At 32.8% G+C, this 25,770-nt stretch overlaps 1 protein-coding gene across 4 annotated transcripts in view; it reads left to right on the top strand.

Moving 5' to 3' along the window:
• LOC146993142 (achaete-scute complex protein T3-like) overlaps window positions 1–25,770 on the top strand; it is a 151,904-nt gene that overhangs the window by 47,826 nt on the left and 78,308 nt on the right. The window contains exon 1 of one of the 4 annotated variants that reach the window (XM_085807550.1): window positions 20,985–21,156. The exons of the other annotated variants lie outside the window; for them this stretch is intronic. The gene's annotated coding sequence lies outside the window, so the exon portion shown is untranslated. Of the gene's footprint in view, window positions 1–20,984; window positions 21,157–25,770 lie in introns of those variants that run through there. 4 annotated transcript variants of the gene reach the window in all.

Here is a 25,770-nt window from a genome sequence, read left to right as displayed (position 1 = left end):
CATTCCTCTCCTTAAGCAGACAGCCGCCGCGTGCTTTTCATAAACAACAACAAAAAAAAACAGGGCTATAAATCTAAAATTTAGCATTATTCTATCAAACTAATAAAAGAGAAAGCCTTTGCACCAAACGGTTATAATTTTTCCATAAAGAATAAAATTCACCGCTATATTAATCTAGTGAATCTTGCTGTTTAATTCTATTCTTAGCTGTGTCAAAGCATCTGCCATTATTTGCTAACAACTCCGCCTTGTAATGAGAGCTTAGCTGAACTGCCTCTCGGTTATTGATTGATCTGAGAATAGTTAACTAAATTTGTTCGCATTGTTCGGTCGAGACATATTCACTTTTGCTATTTTGGGAAACCTTGTTTAAAGGAAACTTATTAAACTGCATTGAGCATCATTTTAGTCAATGTAATGGAGGATAACATTTAGGGGGGGGAGGAGGAATGATTCTTGGAATGACTTAGAAGAGTCCTTGAAAAGTAAAACATGATTTCTTAAATTCCGAAGTTTTTTATTTACATCTCATCAACTTTATATTGTCAAAGCTCTTTATGTGATTTAGAGCTGTGCATTGAAGTAAAGACTTATTTTGCCCAGATAACTATTATTAATGAAGAGCTTTGACTGCTGCACAATAAGCATTGATTGCTGCTATAATTACCTTCCAACACTTCCAACAGTTTAATGACTTGACTTTTTTATTCCCTTTAACCTTTAAATCAACATTTAGTAAGTTGTCATCATTAAAATATAACGCATATTTAATAGTATCAGTTATTATTACGTATTATTTAATTGTTATCAGCTATTACTATGCAGTGTTACTGATTCAATAACAGCAACTTTGTACTACGATAACAATAATATGATTTCAACGCAAATAATATTTTATTTTGTATAATAATGAAATTTTAATACAAAGTTTCTACTGTTTGAAACTTAACATCGATATTCTAGCCATTAATTGTTTACTCAGATTTATTATTTATATTTATATCAATGTGCTTTTTAACATTTTATAATTAAAAATTTAATGTTTTTAATATTTTACTAATTAATAACATTTTAATAATTAATAATATTAATTTATTTACTAAAACTAATCAACCTGCTATGTGCTATCAATGCTTTGGGCTAATTAAGAAACAAGAATGATAATTTTAATTACAAACATTTAATGCTCTTCAACGATGACTGTGACTGGCACAAGCCGCTCGGAAAATATCTGGCAAAAATGTAAGGATAGGTAGAAGAGACCGAAATAAACAGATTTTTTAATAACATATGCATGCTCGAATAGCGCCTTCAGGGAATACAGGGTGCTGTTGAGTGGGAGATAAAAGCATTCTTGTTGCGTGAATCATCATTCCTCGTGCGGATTTCGAGTGATATGTGTCGTTCGCTGAAAGCAGAACTCACCGATGTACATTTCATCTGTAGAGCTGCAAGTGGATACAAAGCAGCTGTTGACAGACAGTGCAGGGGAATCGTCCATTGCACTTCTTTTTAGTAACTGCACTGTTTCAGCCACAGCCCCAAAGATTAAATGCATGTCCGCGAGCTTCACATTCGTGTAGAAATGGCAAAAGGAACGATAGTTTTTGTCAGTTGAACACTTTTATCTTCGTTTAACAGCGCCTTGTACCTCAATGCGCCATTTTAGCACACGTATTCCATTCCAAAGTTTTCTTGTTTCGGTCTCCTCGATCTGCTTTTACATTTTGCTAGATATTTTCCGAGCACCCTGAAGATTTCCTACTAAATGGGTAAACACGTGATACAGAGATTCAAAAAAGGGGAGAAAATGTTCAGCGTAAGTGGGGTTATCCAAGAAAGCAGAATAACTGGCATTAATGCATATTCAAATGTATTGCATAGAACTATTACCTTCTTTAAATGCCGGTTCGCACAAAATGCGTAACAAATAATGGCAATAATAGTGAAGTAAAAAATAAATGATTTTGTTTGCTTTCTGTTAATTATATCAGTATTAAAGACTAATTATTACCAAAAATAAAAGCAACAATTCTAAATTACATTTTATTCACAGTCAGTTGTTATATAATGCAAAGTATAAGCAAATTGAGCTAAAAAAAAAAAAAAGATGTGTACTCGTTTATTTTGGCTTTTAAATGTTTCCTTTTAAGCTTCTCTAGGAAATAAATATTTCGAGAGGCCCATTTTATGACTCTGAATGCAATTTTCAGCAACCAAATTTCGCATTTGTCCACATCAGACATCAGTACTTGGGCGTCTGCTAACATTTTATACCTTCTGCAGGGGGAATTCCAGTAACTACTAGATTATGTTTATCTGAACAGAAAGTACGTGAGTATTATCTTGGAAGAAATATTATAAGGTATTTCCCACTCCAGCATGCCTTCGTGGTGTAACGGTAGCACACTCGGCGCGTATTCGAGAAGTCCAGGTTCGAGTCCCGGAGAGGGTATTGCACATTTTTCATATATCCTGCTTCAAAAAAACCTAATGACTCGACAGTTGCGCCAGAACTAAAAGGCGATGGACAATAATTCGTCACCACCAGGATTTGGCGATTGGATCCTCTTATCCCCAGTCGCCCGCTCGTTAAAAGGGGTGTATATTTCTCTCTCCTTCCAGCATATTTTCGTGATGTGATATGGTAGCATATTTGTCGCGTATTCGAGAGGTCCAGTTGGAGTTCCGGCGAGGTCATTGCACATTTTGCCCGTCTCCTGCTTTAAAAAAAATCCTAATAACTTTATAATGTCCTTCCTGGAAGATTTTGTAACTGTAAGTAAGTAATTTGCTGTGACAAACGATTTTGGGGTTATCTTAGAAGACTGTCTTTGAAAGAAACATTTTAAGAGAACGTGTTTGCATCGGGTATGAGGTAAATCATAAAACCTAGATATCCCCTCAGTTGTAGGGACTCGAAAGCTGAGACGCAATTAGTTGTATCAGTGGCTTTATCCCCTCTAAAACTGCGAAGGTTATAATATTATTTGTACATTACATACGTTATTAGAGGAAAGGTACCACAGATTTCATATATCTATTTCCCATTCGTCCAGACATAGAATTTATGCTGAAACTACCGGCACTTAGCGATTTCAGCTTTGTTGCCAATAGGCCTATTTAAATTGGTAAAATATTTCTAGTTAGAAACCGGAAGCTGACGCATTCAGAAGTATTCACGGCACTACTTTACTTGTGAATGGCCGCACTAAAATTTTTAATATTTCATACACGAATAGTATCAAAATTTTAGTCTTAAATGTTGGGAGTTTTTGCAGTAAGAGAAAGAAGAATAAATACCCACATTATTCTCATAAAATTGGCTATAATTAATTTTAGAATAAAATTATCTTAAAAAGATCTAATTATAAATAAAATTAATAATCTAATTATCTCTAATTTTAAATTAAATTATCTAAAAAATAAAATCATCTAAAAATTAATTATAATGCCGAAATCATGTTACCAATTAGAACTCCGACTTCGCTTGCTTTAGAAACTGAGTAACATTTTCAGAGAAATTTTTAATAATAATGAAATTTAGTGTCTAGGTTTTCTATAAACTATTAGAAGGAGGTTAACGGATTAGGAAGATTGTAATATGAGCAAACATTTCAGCCTTCTTTGTTTGAAAACATAGCAGGAGTTTAATATGTTATCATAAACATAGTTTTTCTAAATAGAACTGTAACGGACACGTTTCTAAAACTGGAAAATGAGCATCCAGTTGGGAAATTATTGCTTGTGTTTTTGTTTATTGTTTGTAAGATAACAATTTCTAAAAGTTTTAATCAGATATACTTCCTCTAAATGCCGTTTTGCTTCAATGAAAATGCGTTAAGTCTTTATTTTTTTCCATAAAACACTTAATATCTCTTTTAAGAAAATGTAACCAAAAAGAAAGTGCTTGGAAGAAAATGCCAAACTTGACCCAATTTTTATGAAATCACTCATAAGACTGTAATGAAAGCATCCATAGAATATCCATCCTGTAATGAAATGCAGACTGTAATGAAAGCATCCAAAGATTCATCCTGATATCTGTATACATCGTTCCCGATGCACACAGATATCAGGATATTTATTATAGAAATTTCCATCTTATTTACTTGATAGTTAAAGTTCCTAAGAAACTTGTTTCATTAACTGACTAAAGTGAATCAGAACAAATACATTTCTGGGACAAAGGTATATCACATCTTCAGGAACATGGTTATTTAAAGTTGGCATCTAACGCAGATTACGCACAATAACCTGCTTTGAAAGGAGAGCCGCTAGAGTAACTTCGCACCAAGAGTAATTTTGAAAAGTCTCTGACTCGGTATTATTATTATGGTTCATTTGCTTTGAACGCATATGTTTTAGCCATTGCTGTTTTGATTTAAACGTTTTACGTTAAATTAGGAGAGAAACACGATAAGGGGAAATTTTAAATTAAACAAAAAGAAACCTTAATTTGGCGTAAATTTTGAATGAAACTTTAATGAATTCGAAGATTATAAGATCCAAGTCCTTCTTCAGGAGCAGAAACATGTTTGCTCCTGAAGAAGTACTTGGATCTGATAATCTTCGAATTCATTAAAGTTTCATTCAAAATTTATGTGAAGCTAAAGGTGCTGTATTACCGAATAAGGAGATGAATTTAAATTTCTAGAATTTTTCACTATAACTAAATTATTTCAGTCAAAACTATTGACGTAAAAAATATTTTCTTGGGAAAATAATAAAATTCGAATTCCGATTTACAGCTTGTTTGTATGAGCATTTAGTTAAGTTTTATACCCGCCATAGGCATTACCTCTTTTTCAGACTTATTTAATTAATTAGAAACAAAATTTTCAAAATCACACCTTAATTATAACAGAACAATAATTACAATTAATGCAACTAAGCTGAAATGCTTGAGACCTACGAAAATAATTTCAAAACAAACTAACATATAATTAAAGTAAACATTTGGATAACTTGCACTTAAAGAAAACGTTTTACAAGAACTAACAATTAACATTAAGACTTGCATTAACAATTATACTAATTATTACTTTTTTAATTTGACTATAAAATTAAATTTACTAAATTTTAAAATTAGGAAAAATTGTATTTTGCTTTAAATTGCGGTTGTCATAAGAACTACCTTGAAATGCATAGGTTACCAGAAAAGCAGAAAGTGTATAATTATATAGAAAGCCTAGGGAGTACATAGAATTCCAAAAACTGAATTCAAAGCATGAAACGTTTAATATTTCATACATTGTTTCGGCATCCTGTGCAGTGCCTTAAGACAAACCGTCAAAATGTGAAATACACCCGCTAATGACCGAATAATCACGTGGCAAGGCAAATTTCGAACCTTGCTTCAAATGGAGAATTCTCCATTTGTATTTCAGTCTTTGCTCGGACGTAATGAAATATGTTAGTTTGGATTTAAGTTCAGCAAAACTTAAACAGCTAGTTTGGATTTTAAGCTCAGCAAATTCTGTTTTGTATGAAAATGGAAGAGCAATCAGTAGTTTCCAAAACAAAATCATGTCTTGTTGACATGCAACAATGATTCTACGATAAACTGTCTAACCGTACGAACCAATACTACAAAAATCAGTGTTTTCCTGTCGAAAACTACTTACCAAAAGTTAGTGGGGAAAAAAATCAAAATGACTTCTGAGAAGAAAGTTAAAGAGTATTGGATACCGAATACCTAATCATATACTGTTAGTGAAGAACAAAAGTAAACAGATTTTTTCCCCCAATGGCAGATTGTGAACAATTACAAATGTAACCCAGTCCATTAATCTACACAAGGCCGGACGTGGTGGTCTCTTTATTATGGAAGCACCTAATAGGTGGGCCACCATCGCCTTTCCTATGAAGGGACGCACAGTTACAACCATGTCTTCTCCGCGATTCGAACCCAGGCCCTTCGGCATCGCAGCCAGTTTTCCTGACCACCATACTGACTGGGCGGCAAAGTAAACAGATTTAATACTGTTCGAAAAAGGGGTTCGTGCTATTGAGTTCTACATCACATCTTTTCAATAAAAGTCTTTTGGGGACTTTCTTTTAACACTCCTAAATAGCATTTGTCATTCTATATATTAGCTGAGCATTACATACAGTACTGCGGGAAATAATTCTAATGTTTAATACTTTTCCCCAAAATGGTAAGCATTCTGTATGTTACCTAGATATTCTATATAATCATTTTTTTTCGTGCATTATTAATAACATACAAATAATGACATAACATTTTTCATTTAACATTTCTAAACCTGATTTATACGCAATGAATTAAGTGTTTTGTTATTACTCTAATAGTAAAAGCTTCTTGTAATTTACAAATTGCTCACAGCAAATGTGAATTTTTATAACAAGCAAATATTTTAAGCAAATAGAAAAAATTGTATAACCTAGATGTAGATTCTTAAACGAGTTACTCAAACAGTATTAGTAGAGTGTAACATTTGAAAATGCTCGTGACAAACCAGATTAAAATAGGTGATCTGAGAGCAGCTTTTCTACTCTTAGCTTGAACTACTTCGAAAATTTTTATAGGTAATAAAAAAGCTAGAACTCGTTCTTTTCCTGTTAAGATCAATGATACGCGAGCATTCGAAAATTTTTTTTTAAATTCTTGAAGCTATTCGAAGATTATTTCAGTTGTTTTAAAGGACATTTTGATAGTCACTTACCATTGTATCTAATGGTGTAGGAGCGGCATGAATTTGCATGTATTTTATTCATTTGGTTTGGTTTGCTCTGGTTTGATTTACTTGATTATGGCAAAGCACTCGAGGGCTATCTGCATAATAGGAGGAATACCTTCATGGAGAACTTTCTAAGGGAAACTGGCTCGCAGACGCGTTACACATGGGGAAAAACCACGAAAACGCCCATGAAGCCATCCCGTTCACGGGATTCGAACCTTGAACCGAAATACCAGTGTTCAGCGACCGCTCGGCTGCTGTTGCGCTTGCTCATTGGGAGGGGTGTATTATGTTAAATTAAGACTGGCATGAAAGATAGACCAGATAAACCGTACGTATATATTTAATAAAGATAATTGTTATAATTTTTATTCATAGAGTATTGTAATTCTTATTTATTTTAATATCCTGTAAAAACTGTAGTTTTATAAAGCTCGCGTCTTATCTTGAATTTTAAATTTCACTTATCACAACTTTTTCTTCCTCAACGAAGGCCTTGTTCTAATTTATAAAAATGGATTCCCATTTTCTAAACTTACCGTAGCAGCGCTATTGCTTCTAGTGTATTTCGTGTACTAAGTTAATTGCTGTCCAATCTTCTATCTAAGTCACGTTATTTCTTATACCTTTTATCCTCATTTTTATTATTTCCTGCGAATTCTTTTAGCTCTTTTTTTTTAACTCAAATTACGTAACTGTCGAAGTTTAATTTTGAAAGCTACCAGATCATGTAATGTACCGGTTTTCAGATTATGTGAAAAGAAATTACGGTGTTGTTACATGTTTTCATTAAAATTAATGTTTTAATCTATTTCATTTGGAAAGGAAAGCGAAGGTAAACCCTATTCTTATTCGGAATATTACTCTTGCTCTAGTATTTAAACAGTTTCAGAGTTTATGTGTCTTTGGTATTATATTTATAATGTTGCTATAAAAGAATTCGAAAAAGCTTTAAAACGGATATTAATTACATTTGATAATCGCGCATTGAATAATCAAATCAATCACAGAAATTAAAATTACGATATATTCATTCAATTTATTATATAATTATTTAGTACACCGTTGCGCAGCAGGTCGCAGATCAGAGAACTAATTAATTAAAGCAAATTAAAAAACAATTAAAAGTAGTGAACAAATTCGTATCAAGTTTAATTAGTTAATATTGTATGATTTTAAATATAGGCTTCAGAGCATATTTCGGCTAATTAAAAACAAAATCTTCCCATTACGAGTAATACCCAACGAATATCTGGTCGGCTGCTTAATGAATAACCTAATGTCTTTTAAGATTCTGTAACTTATAAAAGTAATTACTTAAGCTGGTGAAAGGGAAAGTCTAAGTTTTAGGTAAAATTAATGATTGCTTGATTTGTTAAGATATCTTTTAGATCCATTAGTAGAGCTTTAAAGTAAATAGTTTACTGTTTTATCTTCAGAAATTCTTTAACAAAGTAAACCTTTGTACGTGAGCTTTGATATTCCTTTTACTTTTATTAAAGTGAGGAACGTCTTAAAAGTAATTATTTCCAGACCTTACGTATTGTGCATATCTTAATATCCACATTTCGTTTTTCGCATGAAAAATCTTTCGTGTACACTTTATTAACTTTTCTGAAATGACAAGCTTCACTTAAGAAGTGACATATCTCGCTGTAGTTCTGAGTGAGAAGATTAAAACAATTTTAGATTTATTTTGACAACTTTATTGAAAAATTCTGCAATACTCTTATAGTAAGTAATTTTCTTACAAATGAACTCCGATTAACCTGTCCGTTTAAATTAACTTTTCACTGCACAGTTTATCAATATCGCAGATATTATTAATAAGAAAAGCATATACGTAATTAAAAGCACATAATATACATCATTACATCTAACAGCATTATATGCGTAATATATGTAATTATGTATAACTTTTTTGTTAAAAGTAAGACCTAACTTACTAAATTTAAGACTTTATTTTCATATCTAAAGGAAGTAAAGGAAAGTTAAGAGCACTACATTAAATGTATATGAAACATGTCGGAAAGCGTATTTGATAAAATACAGTATAAAAATAAAACACACTATAAAAAAAATCTTGTGGAGGATCATACCTTCTTACAAAAAATTACAATATATAAAACAATCTGATGAAGTATCATACCTTCCTATACCTAGCTTGAATAGTAAATTAACAAAACTCAGCTTAGTTTGGCATTGATTTCGAAATAAAAGATTCAGATTTTTTTTAATGCCTATAAAGGTGAGGTGTGTGTTTCTTGCATTTATCAGCAACAATGCTTTTAAAAATAATGCTTTACCATAAACAGTAAACGTTATTTTTAAAAATATTTTTCCAATACCTTTGAGAAAAGAAAATATTTCTTTCCACTATCTTTTAGAGAACAAATGTTTCTTTTTAATATCGTTTAAGAACAGAGATTTCCCGCTCCTTTCAATCTATTTCCTTTCAACTTGAATGAGGAATTTGCAGAAGAGAAATCAGCGGGGGTAGTAATGGTTCAATTTTTGTAAAACATTCTTTTGTCGGTTAATACCTGGATAGAGTTTTACACGAAACTAAAAAGTGTTAGCCATTTGTTTGTTCAACGTATTCTTTTGAATGCTTTTGAAATGGATAAAGTAGATTAATTCATAATTTAAGACTGCTGAGCGAAAATGTTTCGCTTTACACGTTGTGGCATTGCCTTTTCTGTAACAATAATAAATTCCACCTTTATATTCATATGTTGTACATTGTTCATTCATCAAACTTATTCTTTTCCCCCAGTCTAACAATTTTGATTGCGTATTTGAATTTAGCATAAAATGTTAGGCTAGTAGCGCAATAAAAGTTTCACATGTCAAAAACTGTCCTTTTTCAGAATCATTCGGTCTACTCTTCAAACAATACTCTTAAAAATAAACTGTAAATATATCCTCAGTGGTAATTTTAACTTTGCATTTGAAAATTGGACATATTAACCATTGCTCGACGCTGGCACGGTGAAACAATGCTTTGAATTCCATGCATTCGCCCAGTGCTTTCCCTCTCTGCACTCTGCAGCCCCGTGAGATAGCATGCCTGCTATTGCGTTTAAGCTGTTGTGTGTTCTGTGGAGGAGAAAATCTATTATCTGTGCACCACGGATAAGGCTGGGAAGGACTGGACAGGCGACATAATTTAAACAAATATTGTTGAGTTACATGGGCATGCAAGGCCCTAGAAGGAAACACATTGGAATCGTGTGTTGCTGTAACTGTATCATAAGCTTAAAAGCTGTACTGTATAAAAATGCAGGATTATTTACATCAATTTCATAGAATCATATACTGTGCCAGATATTATAGGAGCTTCTTACAGAATATATGCAAGTATTAAAATAATAATTCACAGACATATTTATATGCTAGTTAGAAGATAACGATTTAGACAGCATGAAGTAAATATAAGCGTTATTGATTAAATGTTTTATGAGACTGATGTGATATGATAAAAAGCAATTACTTCACAAAAGCGTGGCTGAAGCGGGAGACGAGACCCAGCCGAATAAATCGAACTGTGAGGATATGTTACCGTCCACCATACTTTATTTCGGGGGCCAATGTATTATAAAGTTATTAGCTTTTCCTGCGAACAAAAATCGTGAAAAATCAATCGTGCGCTCACCTGAAAGCGAACCCATGGCTTTCTGGTAGCTAAATGGATGTGCTGACCTTTTTACCTTAAGGACACATGGGGCGAATCCTTTGAACTCATTGTAATCAAGCTTGTAGATATATTAGAGATCTTAAATAGGAAATTAGAAAACAGATTATGCTTTCACCCGGGAAGCGAACCACAGATCTTCCAACTTCTAGCTGAATGGGCTATCAATTGACTACGATAGCACAAACGGGGAAATGTGATAATTCCTTACAAGCTAAATATAATAACTTTGGTAGCTTACTGGTTTTGAAAATTAAGGTTTCAATTATAAGGTATTTCTCCAGCCTTCCTAGCGTGCCTTCGTGGTGTAGTGGTTCTGCACGCTGGGCCGGTATTCCAGAGGTCCGTGGTTCGATTCCTGGCGAAGGCGTTTGCTGTTTTTTTATCTTTCCTGCTTTCAAAAATTTACCTAATGTCTCTACAGTGACGCCCGAATTAAAAGTGTGATGGATGATGACTCTCCACACCCAGGATTTGGTGATTGGGTCCCCTAAAAACCCCAGTCGCCCTTTAAAAGACGGGTATATAAGGTATCTCTCCCGCCTTCCTAGAGTGCCTTCGTGGTGTAGTAGTTATGCTCGCTGGGCCGGTATTTCAGAGGTCCGTGGTTCGGTTCCCGGCGAAGGCGTTTGCTATTTTTCATCTTTCCTGCTTCCAAAAATATACTTAATGTCTCTACACAATGAATAAATGTGAGTATGCTAGAAAACGGAATAACGACTTTATTCTGTATTTAATTTTGGTATACTCTTCACTTGTTAAGTTTATTAATGAATATCTTTTTGTAAATAATAAAACAATGAGGTAAAATATTTTATTTCATCATAGCTATCCATCCTTAGATATGTGGTAATATATGACATTAGGAAGGTCATCTTCAATTAAATGTTAACCTAAAATATTAAATTTTAGAAAATTCTTATACATTTAATCAAAATAAATTAAAGCAAAATTTCCTGTATATAAAATATAGTGTTGTACAATATACTACCGTTTTCTAAATATACCATATGCTAGGAAAAAAATTCGAAAAATGTTTGATTGCACATTAACTGCCGTGAGTGTAGGAATTGAGATAATTACGTTCCTTTTCGCAATGCGCAAAAGTCTGTAGAAAATAACATTTACGAACAGTCACGTCGTATTAACAAAAACGACAAAAAAGAACCATATACCAGAGTGGTTCATCAGCTAATTTTGGATTACTTAGTTTGCCGATTCAGCATTTTCTAAATTTGTACTGCGCAGAATTTTGAATTATATCATAGTATTTTTGTAATGACTCTTGGAAAGGTCAGTTTGGATTAGAACTTTATTTAAGGATAGCAGCTTTGATTGTAGTGGATTTTATGATATATTACATATATGTAACGTAGCTTTGTAACAAAAATAAATTAATAAAGTTATGTTTGTTATCCGCATTTTAAACATTGCATAAAAATGTATTATAGAAGTTTTCTTACTAAGATACAAATAAAGGTAAAGAATGGGTTGTTAAAAACATTACAATGGTTTTCTTCCTAAGAAATTTGCTAATTATTCTTGCTTCCAAGTCATTCTTTAGCACTTTAAGCAACTCCTTTTATGTCCCTTTATCCTTTAACTTACTCGCTTCACAACTGCACTTCACAGTTTATCAATCCATAACAGTCACTGAAAAATTACAAAAAGTCACTGAATATCACTAAGTCACTGAAATATGATAGAAAAAAAGTAAAATTGTAGATTAAAGAGCTATTTTCCTAAGATTGAAACTGGAGTAATTTTTAGCGTGAAAGCTCTGTAAAAATTAACGTTCTCTGTTTCAACGCAGATAAAAAAAATACATTACAAAAAATCTCTAATTTCGATTTTTCTAAAAAAAATTCGTCTTTAAATAATTAAAGTTCGATCTGACTCTTCCCATTAATGTTTCTCTCACCAGACTAATTGGGTCAATGAAAGTATTCCCCAAACAAATTAAAAACTTTCTCACTTTATCGGAAAGTGAAGATGACATGAATCAGATACTGCATCTGCCAATCGAAGTTTTCAGTATCAGATGAATAAAAACAAATAAAATTTTCTTTCATTTTAATTTAAACTTTCTCATCTGTTTATAATTGCTCCTCAATTACGTAAGGTTATTCAAATATTCTAATTCTTCACTCTCACCCTAAATAGCCTCTTTTAATTAATTAATATACGGGTGATTATAATTAAAGTTTAAGTTTAAAAACGCTATAAAAAAAGAACCACTGATGAAAATGATGTGAAATTTGAAAGGAATGTTATTGAAGAAGGCGGAAAGCGTATGGCAGAAGAAAAAATTTAGTTTTGAAAGTTAGCCACAGATGGCGCTGTAAGCGGCCGAATCACGACGAGAAATGATTCGTAAAACAACGGCTAAGGTGGAAGTTACACATTAAAACGTATTGACAAATTAGAATTGTTGAATAATTTTATTTGCATGACTGTACATATCACATCGAAAGGGACAAATCGGTTTCATGAGTTTTGCGGCGACGTACCGCATAAGAACCATTCATCAAAGAAGTTCGGAACTGTCACGAGACTGGCGCAAAACATGTTCAATATGGTGTCCACCATTGTGTGCAACAAGTTGAAAGCGACAAACAGCATGTTCCACAATGGATCGCAGTGTCTCTGGGGTGATGTTCAGAATGTGTTGTGAAATGCGTGCCTTTAATTCCGCTAATTTGCAATTGGAGCACGGAACACAACATCCTTCAGATATCCCCACAGCCAGAAATCACACGGAGTAAGATCAGGCGATCGGGACGGCCAGGCTGTAGGGAAATGACGGCTGATAATTCGAGCATTTCCGAAATGGCGCCTCAGCAGCTGCTTCACGTGATGTGCAATGTGCGGAGGAGCGCCATCTTGCATAAAAATGATTTCATCCACACATCCATGCTGTTGCAGAGCTGGAATCACGTGGTTGCGCAAAAGAGACGCATACCTCTGACCAGTGACGGTTGCGGTAACAGGATCGGAAGCACCCGTCTGCTCGAAAAAATATGGTTGTAGGATGAATGATGCCGTAAAGCCACACCATACAGTGACCTTTTCAGGATGAAGTGGTACGGGGTGCTTTGCCAATGGATTTTCTGTTGCCCGTATTCGACAATTCTGGGTATTCACGTATCCTGTCAGATAGAAATGGGCTTCATCTATCCACAAAATTTTCCACGGCCATTCATTATCCATTTCCATGCGAGCCAGGAATTCTAACGCAAACGTCTCCCTAGCTGTCAGGTCAGACGGAAGCAAATCCTGCACATAGCCAATTTTGTACGGATAGCATTGCAGGATGTTTCGTACAATTTTCAGCACCGTGCTCGTAGGCCTGTCCAATGTTCGGGCAATTCCTCGTGCACTGCACGGTTGCACACCACCGGCCGACCCCTCCTGTAATGCTGGGGCCACTTCTTCAACTACCGTCGAATGCACTCGTTTTCTCCTTCTACCAGATTGCACATCAAACGAACCTGTCGCTTCGAATTTTTGCATCATTTTCTTTAGACATACGACACTCATTGGACCAATGCCTTCTTTTATACCCTTCAGTGTCCTGAATTTTTGCAGAGCTACTCTTGCACAATCATCATTCTTGTAATACAGCTTTACCAGCAGAGCGCGGTCCTGCAGTGAAACACCCATGGCGAACGTCTGAGACGCAAAATGAGGAACAGCCTGGTACCTGACGGCTTTATAACACTGAAATTTAACTAACATTTTAATTTACGTCTTCTTCCGCTTGCAGCGCCATCTGTTGCTAACTTTTGAAACTAAATTTTTTCTTCTGCCATACGCTTTCCGCCTTCTTCAATAACATTCCTTTCAAATTTGACGTCATTTTCATGAGTGGTTCTTTTTTTATAGCGTTTTGAAACTTAAACTTTAATTATAATCACCCTGTATATTCATTGCCTGCTTTGGCAACAGAATTTCTTGTCGTCGTCGCCATGGATTTCGATCGCACGAACGTAACTGACTCACGATTGCTTTGATATTTATTTCTGAGTGAACTACATTATTGGCTTATACACTCGTGTGCAAAATTACGGAAATATGCACATTAAGTTGAATTTCTGAGAGGACAGATTTCAATAAAATTTTATATGAATGTACATTTATAACCCAGAAAGAGCTGTGCCATTCAAAAGCCATTTTATGTAAGCATAATAATCAGTGAAGTTCACAGTGCAAGGATGTTTAAAATGGAATGACGAACTGAAAATGAATCTAATATAAGGCATAGACAATTATGTAAAATTTTGTTCAAAATTTTCTGGTGAACTGTTATAATTAAATAATTTAGAATGGTTCATCAGCTAACTTTGGATGAATGGAAACGCAACGGTTTTCCAGGCGAGAGGAATTCAGGTTGAGTCTGATTTACCTCCTCTTGATAACGTTGAATCAGATTTAATCACATTCCTCTTCTTATGTATTTTTTGTGTTTTTGTATTTCGCATATATGTAATTCTTCTCACTTTTGGTTGAATATTTACATATTTATAGGGAAATTTTGAAATTTACTGGTTTTGAATTTTTATTTCTTTCGGGTCTTTGTGGATTTGGTTCTAAATTTCTTACTTTTTGTCTATAAGTAAATTTGAGCAGCATATTGCGCGGAAATACTATTGGGATAATTTTGTATTAAAACACAAATTTCTGTTATTGTATATATATATCCTTAAAAAAATTGGAGATTAATTTTTTAGAATATTATATATTTTTTCATGGTTTTAGATAAGTGCATTTAATTTACATATGCTGTTAGAATCTAAATGATATTGTAACTTAGTTCGCAGCAATAATTAATTATTTTTATTTTTTATTTTTGCAATTAAAATTTCTTAATTAAATTTTAAATATTAGGTGTATACGAATAAAGAATATTTGTTGATTATATATATATATATACACACACACATATAATGTATAGATGCTATGCTGCATTTTTTTAGATTAATCGGCCATTCCTTTATTCATTTTAAGAGGTCTGACCACAGAAAGGCCAATTAATTTAGAGTTTATTGCAGTAAGTAATTATATGTGATGGTACAATAGGTTATTTACACGTTACTCCTGAGTAATTGCTAGAAGATATCATCTGAGGAATTTTCAATTAATATTACTCAAAATGAGACTTTAATATCTCCAATGATAATTTTTCCCATTTTGCCCTCTAATGCTTTTTTAAAACTTTCCCTCAATTAGATATATTCAAATAAATTTAGAATATAATTGCATTTATAACTATAGCTTCAACAATTTGCATTATCATTGTTTCATCTGTATTGCTGTATACCCAAAGTTCTGGTACGTTTATAGCTTCTAAATAACTTGTCAATAATAATACTGATACACTGTTATCGACTTTGTTAGATGATCAGAGTTTATTTATTTTATCCATACGATTCTATTTATACCTCCTTTAAAGTATTTTCAGAACAGAAATGGCATGAAAAGTCCATTAACATTTTTTATTTACATCGATTTACTTAGCTTTCTGGTTCTTATGGAAGTACAATATATAATATCGAATGATTTGGGAAATGCCGATGGGAATATTATTCTACACATAAATTAGTTTCTTTGCATAATTCATAAATATTTTCTTTTGTAAGACAGTCATTTAATGTAATATATTCAAGACTCTCAGTCTAATCTATGCTTATTTGTATCCATTTTCCTTCTTGAAGGAAACCTGCGACAGCTAAGAATTAAATTTCGACTCATTTGAATTATGGAAGCACTAAACATGCTTACACTACCTGAGTAGTTTTTTCAGTTAAAAGTAAATCACTCACTGTTCCAGAAGTATTTAGTTTTTCAAATTAATTATTAAACACCTGTTTTTCAAACACATTTTTAAAAATGAAAGTAGTTTTCTATCCTTGAGTAAATAGTATTAGTTTTTGCATACTGCTGCTATGGTGACTTTTATAGAACCATTTCTACTTACAGAAATTAGTTATCCTTAAGTAATGAGAATCAAAACAAAAAGGCTTAATAGATAATTAACTACTTTTGGCTAGGAAAAAAACTGATCCCTCATCACAGTCATCCATTGTTTTTTCTGTCCAAGTGCATATTATTTTTCCTTGGAAACAGCCATGAATATGAATGCTATTCTTTTAGCTTCACTTGCTTATACAAGAGAAATGTATACAGTGAAAATAGGAGCAAGAATATTAAGAGAAATAAAAATATAAATGTACTAGAAATACGCGTTTTGATCACCATTTATTCCAATTTAGCGAAATTTCGCTGATGCCAGTATATATACGCTTTGATATATGAGCAAATAACAAACTAGGGCCACTGAGAAATGTTAATCGGATTAAAGAACGGTCAGATTACTATATAACTAATTCAGCTACTTTAATTCGCATCTCAATACTGACAAGTATTAGATGTATGTTGTTTCAAGAAAACAAAATATTAATGATCCGAAAATTTTCTTATATTATACCTGTATGATGTGGAAAATGACAAGATATATTTTGAGGGTATTTGATCGCATGTTTAATAACTTAGCCAACTTTCCTTACTACACACAGAAAATTGAGAATTTCATTTCAGATAAAAAAAGGAGGTATTTTATGCTTCTATTGGCTTTTTTCCTGTGGGTTTTTCTATAGAACCTTGTAAATTATAGAGTTTAAATCATTTTCCTGTAATAACATATGGGGTATCATCACTAATCCAGCGCATGAAACTATCTTCGAAGAGAATGCTTCAAAACAAAATATGAATGAGGTTTAAATAAGCATTGCCTTTGGAAATGCGTGTTAAAGGTTTGAGGGAAGCTCACAGACCTCCTGAAAAAAATTTAATCATGAACCTAAAATTTCATATAGTCAAATCAAATTTATGATCTTATTCTAAAGACTAAACATATTTTTTAAGGATTCTTCATTTGTCCGACAAAGTCAGAATTCATATCTTAACAGTTTATACAATATTTTAAGCAGAGGCTGGTTGAAAGAATTTTAGGTCGAGACATTTGAAAGAATGAATCCGCACGTTCTATCTAAAAGAAGCACACAGTTAGAGTCAGAAAAAGTGTCAGAAAAAGTCTTATAGAAATTCAGCGAATCGACTTTCCCTGTATAACAAAAAGATACTCCGTAACTTTTATAGCCCCACTATAAGCTTTAGTAACAATAATCACTCGAAACCTAAAATCTGAACTGAAGAGTGAGAAATACGGATCTAACACAATTCTGAGTAATGGTTAAGGTTCATGATTTGAGGTTAGAATAGACTACGAAAAACACAAATATTCCTGTCGCTCCCTTATCAGGCGAAGTTAGGAAAGCAGTTTCCTTACAAAATATCTATCGTAGCAGTAGCCAGTGTTGAAAAACAAAAAAAGGAAATCCCCAAGGCACAGAAAGGATTATCGATTTATCAACACAGAAATGATATTCCTAAAGGAATTTTAGCGTTCAGAGAAGTGGGCTTTAAAGAAATCTTCCCAAGCTTAACTGGGGCTCTGTCAAATATGTTACAGGTGTATAGCTTTGTTTTAGTCTCAACCAGCAATTACGATTTTAATTTATCCATCCGAAAACTTCTCCACTTTTGACACACATCGATTTTCTGTAGAATAAAAGAAGTCAATTTTTGGACGAAAGAAACTGCAGCAGGGTGTTAGATTTGCAGAGGATGGTGGTTGATTGTTGCAGCTTTTCTGCATTAACGCGACTGTGTATTTAAAGGAATAAGCATCTTGCAAGCTATTATTTTTTAGATTAAAACTTAGTGAGTATCTTGTATTGAAGAGGTAAATGAGATTTTGTTTGAACCATTAGGGATTAGGTAAACTGGTGACAGTTTAGTTAAGGAATATTAAGCTTTGAAAATTCATTTCGATGTTTGCTGAGTTGTAATAGTTTCCTATGGGATTAACAACTTGCAAAATGCAGATTATAAACTTACAATTGTGATGCATTTTCTCCTTACTAACCGCTTAACTTTGTGGTGTTACTGGAGGCCCATCCAGCTATCCGAAGGAGGGCATTTCTGATTTCTATTTGTTATTGTTCCCTGTTCTTATAAACTCAATGAGTCTACACAGTTACTTTCATTGTATGTAACCATCATGCTCTGGTAATGAATGATATTTCTGTGTGTGTGTGTAATTTTAATTATGCTAATGTTTATTTTTTTTTATTATGCATGGGAAAGTTTAAATTATTTCTCGAACGTGATAATTCATCGTGCTACAGCAAGTACGTGAATTATCTAGACCAACGGTTCTCAACCTTTTGAGTAACGCGTACTATCTAAACAAAAATTGAAAATCTTTAGTACCACTACTACAAAGTACTACTACTACTACTACTACTACTACTACCACTCTTGAACAAAAGCTCAGATCTCATAAATTTGCGAATGTTAGAGCAAAAACTCAATCAGGATGTCGGGGTTTTAAGTTTTGAGTTTAATAGTTAAAAATACTTTGCTTCTTTTTGCGTACCACTTATTTTTCTCTTACGTACCACCGGTTGAGAACCCCTGATCTAGACAAGTGTTAGTAACAGCACAAGTAAAATTTAGACTATACTTAACAGTTAGTTAAAGCATGCTACAGAACTTAAATAGCACTACAAGTCGCATAGTCTCATTAAAAGGAATCCAAAATTGTCTTAAGGAAAAAACAAGATTCTAAAATGTTTTCTTGTTCTTCTGTGCAATAGAATGTTAGGTAATGCGAAAGTTGAATCAGGCAGTAAAATATCTGACACGAAGGTAAAGAGGACACAGAAATTCTGTTACCAAAATAAATGATTAAGACAAACTGTAATAAAATGTCTGGTCATATTGATAGGAAAAAATCTTTAGTGGGTTATTATGCATCAGAGACGTATCCAAAAATAGTAAGCAAGAAGTTAAAGACAAATTGTCTAATGTGTAAATATTAGCAAACGGTAGATGGTAGCTCATGCGATTTGACCTCAAAGCATCAAATCCATATTCAAAGCAAACGGAAAACTGCTGATGCAAATCGTTAGGTATGGGAATACATTTAGCGAAATCCACGCAAGCAGTCCCTAGTATTACATTATTTCAAGGCTGAAATGACCTCTTTATAGTAAAACTGTTACTAGACATCAAGAGCCGCCCTGTTCAATGCAGTAGTTCAAGCTCCTGGCATCTGCATCGTTCATTGGTCTCGGGTTAGAATCTCGGAAAAGGCATGGATATTTGTAAATATATAGTGTGTGTGCGACATGGGGGAGCGAGCTGAAAGCCCTCCCAAGTAGTCTAATGGTATGGAAAGAGTGGTGGGAGACCATCAGATCCGTTTTACGGGAATTTGCGTTTAAAACTGGGAAGGAGAGTTGCGTACAAAGCATACTCTCACACCTATATGGTGCTCAAGGCCCATGCCAACGAATGACGTAGTCTTGCGCTCCTTGTCACGGTAAAACTAGTAAATTTGTTGAGATTAAGTCAGACATGTGAGAAAAAACAACAACAACAGATCTCAAGGAAATGAAATTGTACGTTACCGAAACGAAACAACTGCATCATTCACCAATACAAAGAATTGTCCTTTTTTGCTTTGAATATTTACGTAATTTGCAAACATTCATATTAATGTACATGAGATGGTAATTTTTTTAACATTTTCTTTAATAAAGGGGTATGTCCAGACTGAGCTGGACAAGCTTAATACGTCTTTTTGTCAGAGAATGAGTAGATTAAAATGAATCTATGAATAGGAAGGAACAAGCAACTATTTCGACTTAATTCGACGTTTGTTTCAAAATTAAAGTTCAATGTTTTTTAATTAATCGAGGCATATATTGCAAAATCAGTTGCTTCTTGTAGTTTTGATTAAACGATTTGCCATGTTACAGCAAAAAAAGAATATCATTAGCAATAGCCCAAAAAATAAATTCCGGAAACATATTTGACAATATAAGAATATAATGTTTGGTATAATGCTGACCTAACTCAGCACTAAAACTCAAAGAAAATCTCTCCGTTCGAAAGTTTTAATGCATAAAAGTTCTTTTCGTCCGAAAACTGAATTGCAATTTGAACAAAGAATTTTCTATCCAGGGCTTCGAACAGGAACTGAACCGAAAAAAAAAAAAAAAAAAAAAAAAATATCGGTTTATTTCGGTTCGATATATCTTCAGTCATTTTGTTACTGTAACCAACTTATCAGTATTTTTTAACGTCAACCATATAATTATCATCATTACGTGCACATTGCTTCTCAATTTCCTGTTTGATGTTCACTAGTACTTTCTGTTTCAGTTTCGCATGAAACTACTTGCAGAAGCCAGGTTTAATTCAGTTGAATGGACTAGTAGTATAGATGATTTTTTATGAAAAATTATGAGTCTGAATTATATCTTTCGCACCTCAGTATGCAAACATTCACGGATGTTTGCATAGACTGTTTAGACAGACAAACCAGCTGCTCAGCAGGAAGTATCCAATGCGGCGCTGCCCTAAGAAAGAAAGGGATTGTGGTGTACGGCGTAAAAACACGTGTTTCTGTCTAATTGGTCGGGAGACGTAAAAAGGCTAGTAGCAATCGGTATTATGAGAGTAAGTCGGTTTAGAAGTAAATAGTCAAGTAAAGAATAAATTAAAAATCACGTGTAACTCTCAGCCGGCTATCTAGTCTTTTGTTGTGCGCCCGTGGCGGCCGCCTTTTACGCCAAGTCCTCATACGGCCCTGTCTTCTGATACTGAATTACTGATATTACTGATAACGTAAGTACCTGTGTATTAATTTTTAAAATCTATTTGTTCTGTATACTCATAGCGCATTTTCTCAGTATTTATTTTAAAGCTTGTCTATGATTTGTTCGATAGCATACTAATTGAATAAAATAATAATATATGCATCAAAAAATCTTTTTTTTTTTTTTTTTTCCAATGCTTACTTTTACGCGATTTTGAATTAACACGGTTTAAAATATCGCCTAATACAAATTTGTTTTTAGAAGCGCGGTTTAAAAAACCGTCAGATGGGAAATTACCCTAAAATTAGAGATTGACATTGAATTCATTTGAAATAATTTTGACAATGTACAAAGTCTTGATATGAAACATAATATTTTAGATTTCTGGGAAAGGGAATAAAATTACCTATTCGCACTTGTATAATAAGATTACAATGGTGATTTTGGCAGCTCCAGCCTCACATGTTAGCGTTGAAAGGGCGTTTTCAGGTTTGAAATTTATTCTCGGAGACAAGAGAAGTAATCTCAATGGAACCACATTTAGAAGATATACATTACTTCAGCCTTCATCAGCCTAATGGCTGGAGATATCTTTACGATGCTGTGGCATGGAATATGCTATACAATATCAAGTAGCTCCAAGACCACAACATTAGAAGATATATTAATAATTATAGACAATTTTCATATGTTACATAAATAAATAAACATATTTTTAGATACATAATTATTGCAAGGGCACGATGTGAGCGGCAAGCTTCAAGTGACGAAGTTACACATAAATCATGAACCTAGTTGTCAAATGCGATTTTTTTTATAATAGATTACAATGCCAATGCTCGCCGTTCTCTACACACCGCTCGTTTCGTACATGCTGGTTAATTGTATCAATTGACAGAATGTAGCAATTAAAAAAAGGAATAAAATCTTCTAAATTTTGATAGAATTACATTTTTTGTTTATGATAGAATTACATTTTTAGTACAACTACGAATGTACATAAAATAAAATTATTCATTCGGAACTGAACCAATAAATTTTTGGGGGGTTGAACCAGAATGAAAAAATTACGGTTCGAAGTCCCGTTTCTTATAAATGTTTCTAAAAATAACTGAATGTGGGTGATAAAATAGGTTGTTGTATACTGTGTAGGGGTTTATTTTAATTTTCTAATAGCTATTTTTGTTTTTGCATTTCAGCTGTCCTTTACTAAAGTTTACTTTCCATTAGTAAATTCTGGGGGAAAAAAACACTTAATCTCCTTTTCTATTTTTTAGCCTTTTGATCTCAAACTTTTGACATTGAAATCGAGCATTTTGTAACATTTATGAGGCAACACATAACATATTTACAGAATTCAATGGATATCCCCATTCATTGAAAAAAATGGATTTTACAAACGTTAGCTTATTCTAGAACGTATAGCTGTTAAATTACTTTAATTGTTAACTTTAAGAATAGAAGTTTCAGAAATAACATGCAAAATTTTAGTTCTAGAATGCTTGTATTTTTAATAAATAAATATTTAATTTCTCCTAAGTAAAACAAGTCTTTCTGAACATTTTTCACATAAGTAATAACTCTTCGAAACAAGTTTCATTTCATAGTTTTTAATCGTTTGGATTTAAACCTATTGAAGACTACGATTTAAACTGGGGAATTACGAGTTAAAAGTGGATATAAATCTTGCAAAGTAAGCATAAAGTTACGAAAGCAGCTTTCTTACAAAATATATTTTATAGCATTTACCAGTGCTTAAAATAAAGAAGGAATTTTTGTTGAAGGACAATGAATGTCTGGTGAAATGAAAAAATCTTCTATAAAATAGGAATGGCACGTAAGAAACTTTTCCCATGAATTGGCATTTTTCATCTTTACTGATAAAAATAGATTTAATCAGAAACCCTTTAATTTTCTGCTTTCCTTAAAGAATCTTGTTTGATTTTCCAAACTTGTTTCATGCTACTTTCCTGACTTTAAATTTCTAATTTCTTGTTTCCAATTTTACATGTTTAATAAATAATGAATTTTGGGTTTGAAACATTTATTTCATATATTATATTTCCAAAATATAGGCCTGTAGTTAAAGAAGTTTTAAATTTTAATATTTTATTCTCTTTCTGGCTTATTTTTTGATGGAATTCAATGCAAAAAGTCATAATTTTTGAATTAGTTATATAAATTTGTATATTATAGCTTTTCCCTGAAATTTTCTAGGAAATGTTTCAGTATTTGTTATTGAATTTGACGACTAAATATAATTTAAATGAAATTTGTATTTAATAATGAAGACAGTAAATATATTTTATGTTATAAAAGTATTTTCATTCAATCTACAGTATAGGAAGCTTAAAATATTAATTCTAACAAATGTTTACATAGTTCATTTTGCTTCTTGAATTCACTGCAAATAATGTTTTCCAGAATTAGCACATTTATAATCATGCCCATGCTCAAATCTAAATGTCAGACTTAATCATCAAATCAGAAAAACGGGGGGGGGAGTAATAAGACAGAGTCGCGGTTTCATTTTCAGATCTCTGGAAGAATGTCGTATATTAAATTTTCCAAGGAAATTTTTGTAGCACTTTGTTTAAGGGGATATTCTAAATAAATCTCATTTGTAAACTCAAAGTTAATTGAATTCGATTACAATTTTAAATAATATTACGTTTAATTAGAATGAACAAAATGACCGTCTTTTCTAAGATGTTTCCGAGAAACAAAATATTATACTCTGAATTTCTAGATGCTTTTAATTCAGTTCTGAAATAAACCTTTATGTTCAGAAAATTGCGTCTAGACTAAGATAAGACTTTGATACAGTTTAAAAAATGTAATTATCTTCGGTAACTCAAGATTAAATACTACTCTGTTCTTCGATCTGTTTTGCTTTGTAGTAGGTGAATTTAAGAGGTAGTCACTTGGCCGTGATTAAAACAACGTTGCACTCTTCAGAATAAATCCCTTATTCTCAAAATCTCTGTTATTCTCGGTTTATTGGGAGAGAAATTCATGTAGTGCTAAAATTGAATTAGTTATATAATTCTTCTGATAAATTTTGCCAACAATCATTAAGTCTAGGCATATTAAGGGAAGGTGCGTAAAATGTGAGATAGCTACTGACAGGATGGCTATCTATCTAATCGTCCCTGAAGTATTCTTATTGTCTGAGTTTATTTAAAAAATACGCTGAGTTGTTTTACAAGTGAGGCAGGAGAACCTTACTTGTAAAATAACTCTGCATATTTCAAAGCGTTTTAAAGGGAAAAATGAGTTTACATATAAGCTGATTTCAGATGAAAATTTTCTGCCGGAAATGATCTGCTAGATTAAATTATCATAATACCCTTCTTTGAAAACCACTAATGGTTTTCAAAAAGATATTTTAAGAATTCTAAAATAGGCCATAACAGTGATAATTCACTTGTGTAGAGGAAGAATTTGCATAATAACCCAGCTGGTCGAAGCACTGACTAATAAATGTAATTTTCTCTTTATGGAACATTTAATACCTTAGTAATAATAATAGGGTACTTGCGGAAAATCCCGTCTACCATAAGAGACGGCGCCAAATCAAAAACACCCATTTACTAAATACAAGAAAAAAAGTTCTATTTTTATTTTTCTTTCAAATTTATTATACTATCACTTATTTAATTTTTCATTAAAAATTTCCATTATTTTTTATTAAGGAGATAGGAACTACTCTTATATACGGCCTCGCTTGGCGACAAATTTCTCGCATTTGGCGAGAAACTTCACGGTGCCATATTACTATCTGAATTTTTTTGTCTACATTTCGAGCTTTAAGCCTAAAATGTCTCCAAAAACGCGGTTTTCCCCACATGCAAAATCCACGTTTTGAACACACAATTTAAGCTAAAAATCCGAAAGAAAACAAAAAAATTTAGGTAGCAAAAACGTAAAGTTTTTAACCAAAAATATTTCACAAGAATCCATGTACACAGCGATATGTTTTAACTTAAAAAGAAATCTACGAATTGCACAATGTAGGTAGCGAAAGAATCTACGAACTACGCACACCTCGCTTTAAATAAATTAACATAACAACAATAAATTCAAAGAATATCATGTACACAGCATCCTGTTTAAACTTAAAAAAAAACATCTACGAATTGCACATTCTAGGCATTGTGCACAAATCAACAAAATAAACTAAACTAAAATTACAAACAATTCAAAAAACAACAGTAACAACAGAAATTCATAGTAAAAAAGAATGAACATAACATTCTACAAAATAAAAACACTAAAATAAAATGCACTTACCATAATACATTCGTTAATAAAATTTCGATAGTCACACAACATCTATGAACAAAAGTGCCACGATTTTGCTATACCACATGTCTTTCTGCGATTCAAAATTTCGAAAATAACGATGAAAACTTCCTCCAAAGTTAACTTACTACACGAAAACCACGATTCAAATCTTAAACTCGGCTGACAGCCACATACTTTACCAGCAAGCATTTAACTGCAAATCCACACAAGAATTATCAGAAACGCCCTTCTTCGTCGAGTTCTCATAGCAGCTGCGCATTTCGGACTCCGTTTTAAAAGTCCCACAGAAATTCCAAAAATACGCTTCGATCCTCATAAACACACCCGTGAACAA

Source organism: Stegodyphus dumicola, chromosome X1 (assembly GCF_044657685.1).
Source record: "Stegodyphus dumicola isolate Sdum_Otavi_A_Nest chromosome X1, ASM4465768v1".
Classification (NCBI taxonomy): Eukaryota; Metazoa; Arthropoda; class Arachnida; order Araneae; family Eresidae; genus Stegodyphus; species Stegodyphus dumicola.
Note: the sequence above shows the minus strand (reverse complement) of the source record. Positions and strands in the feature narration are given on the sequence as shown.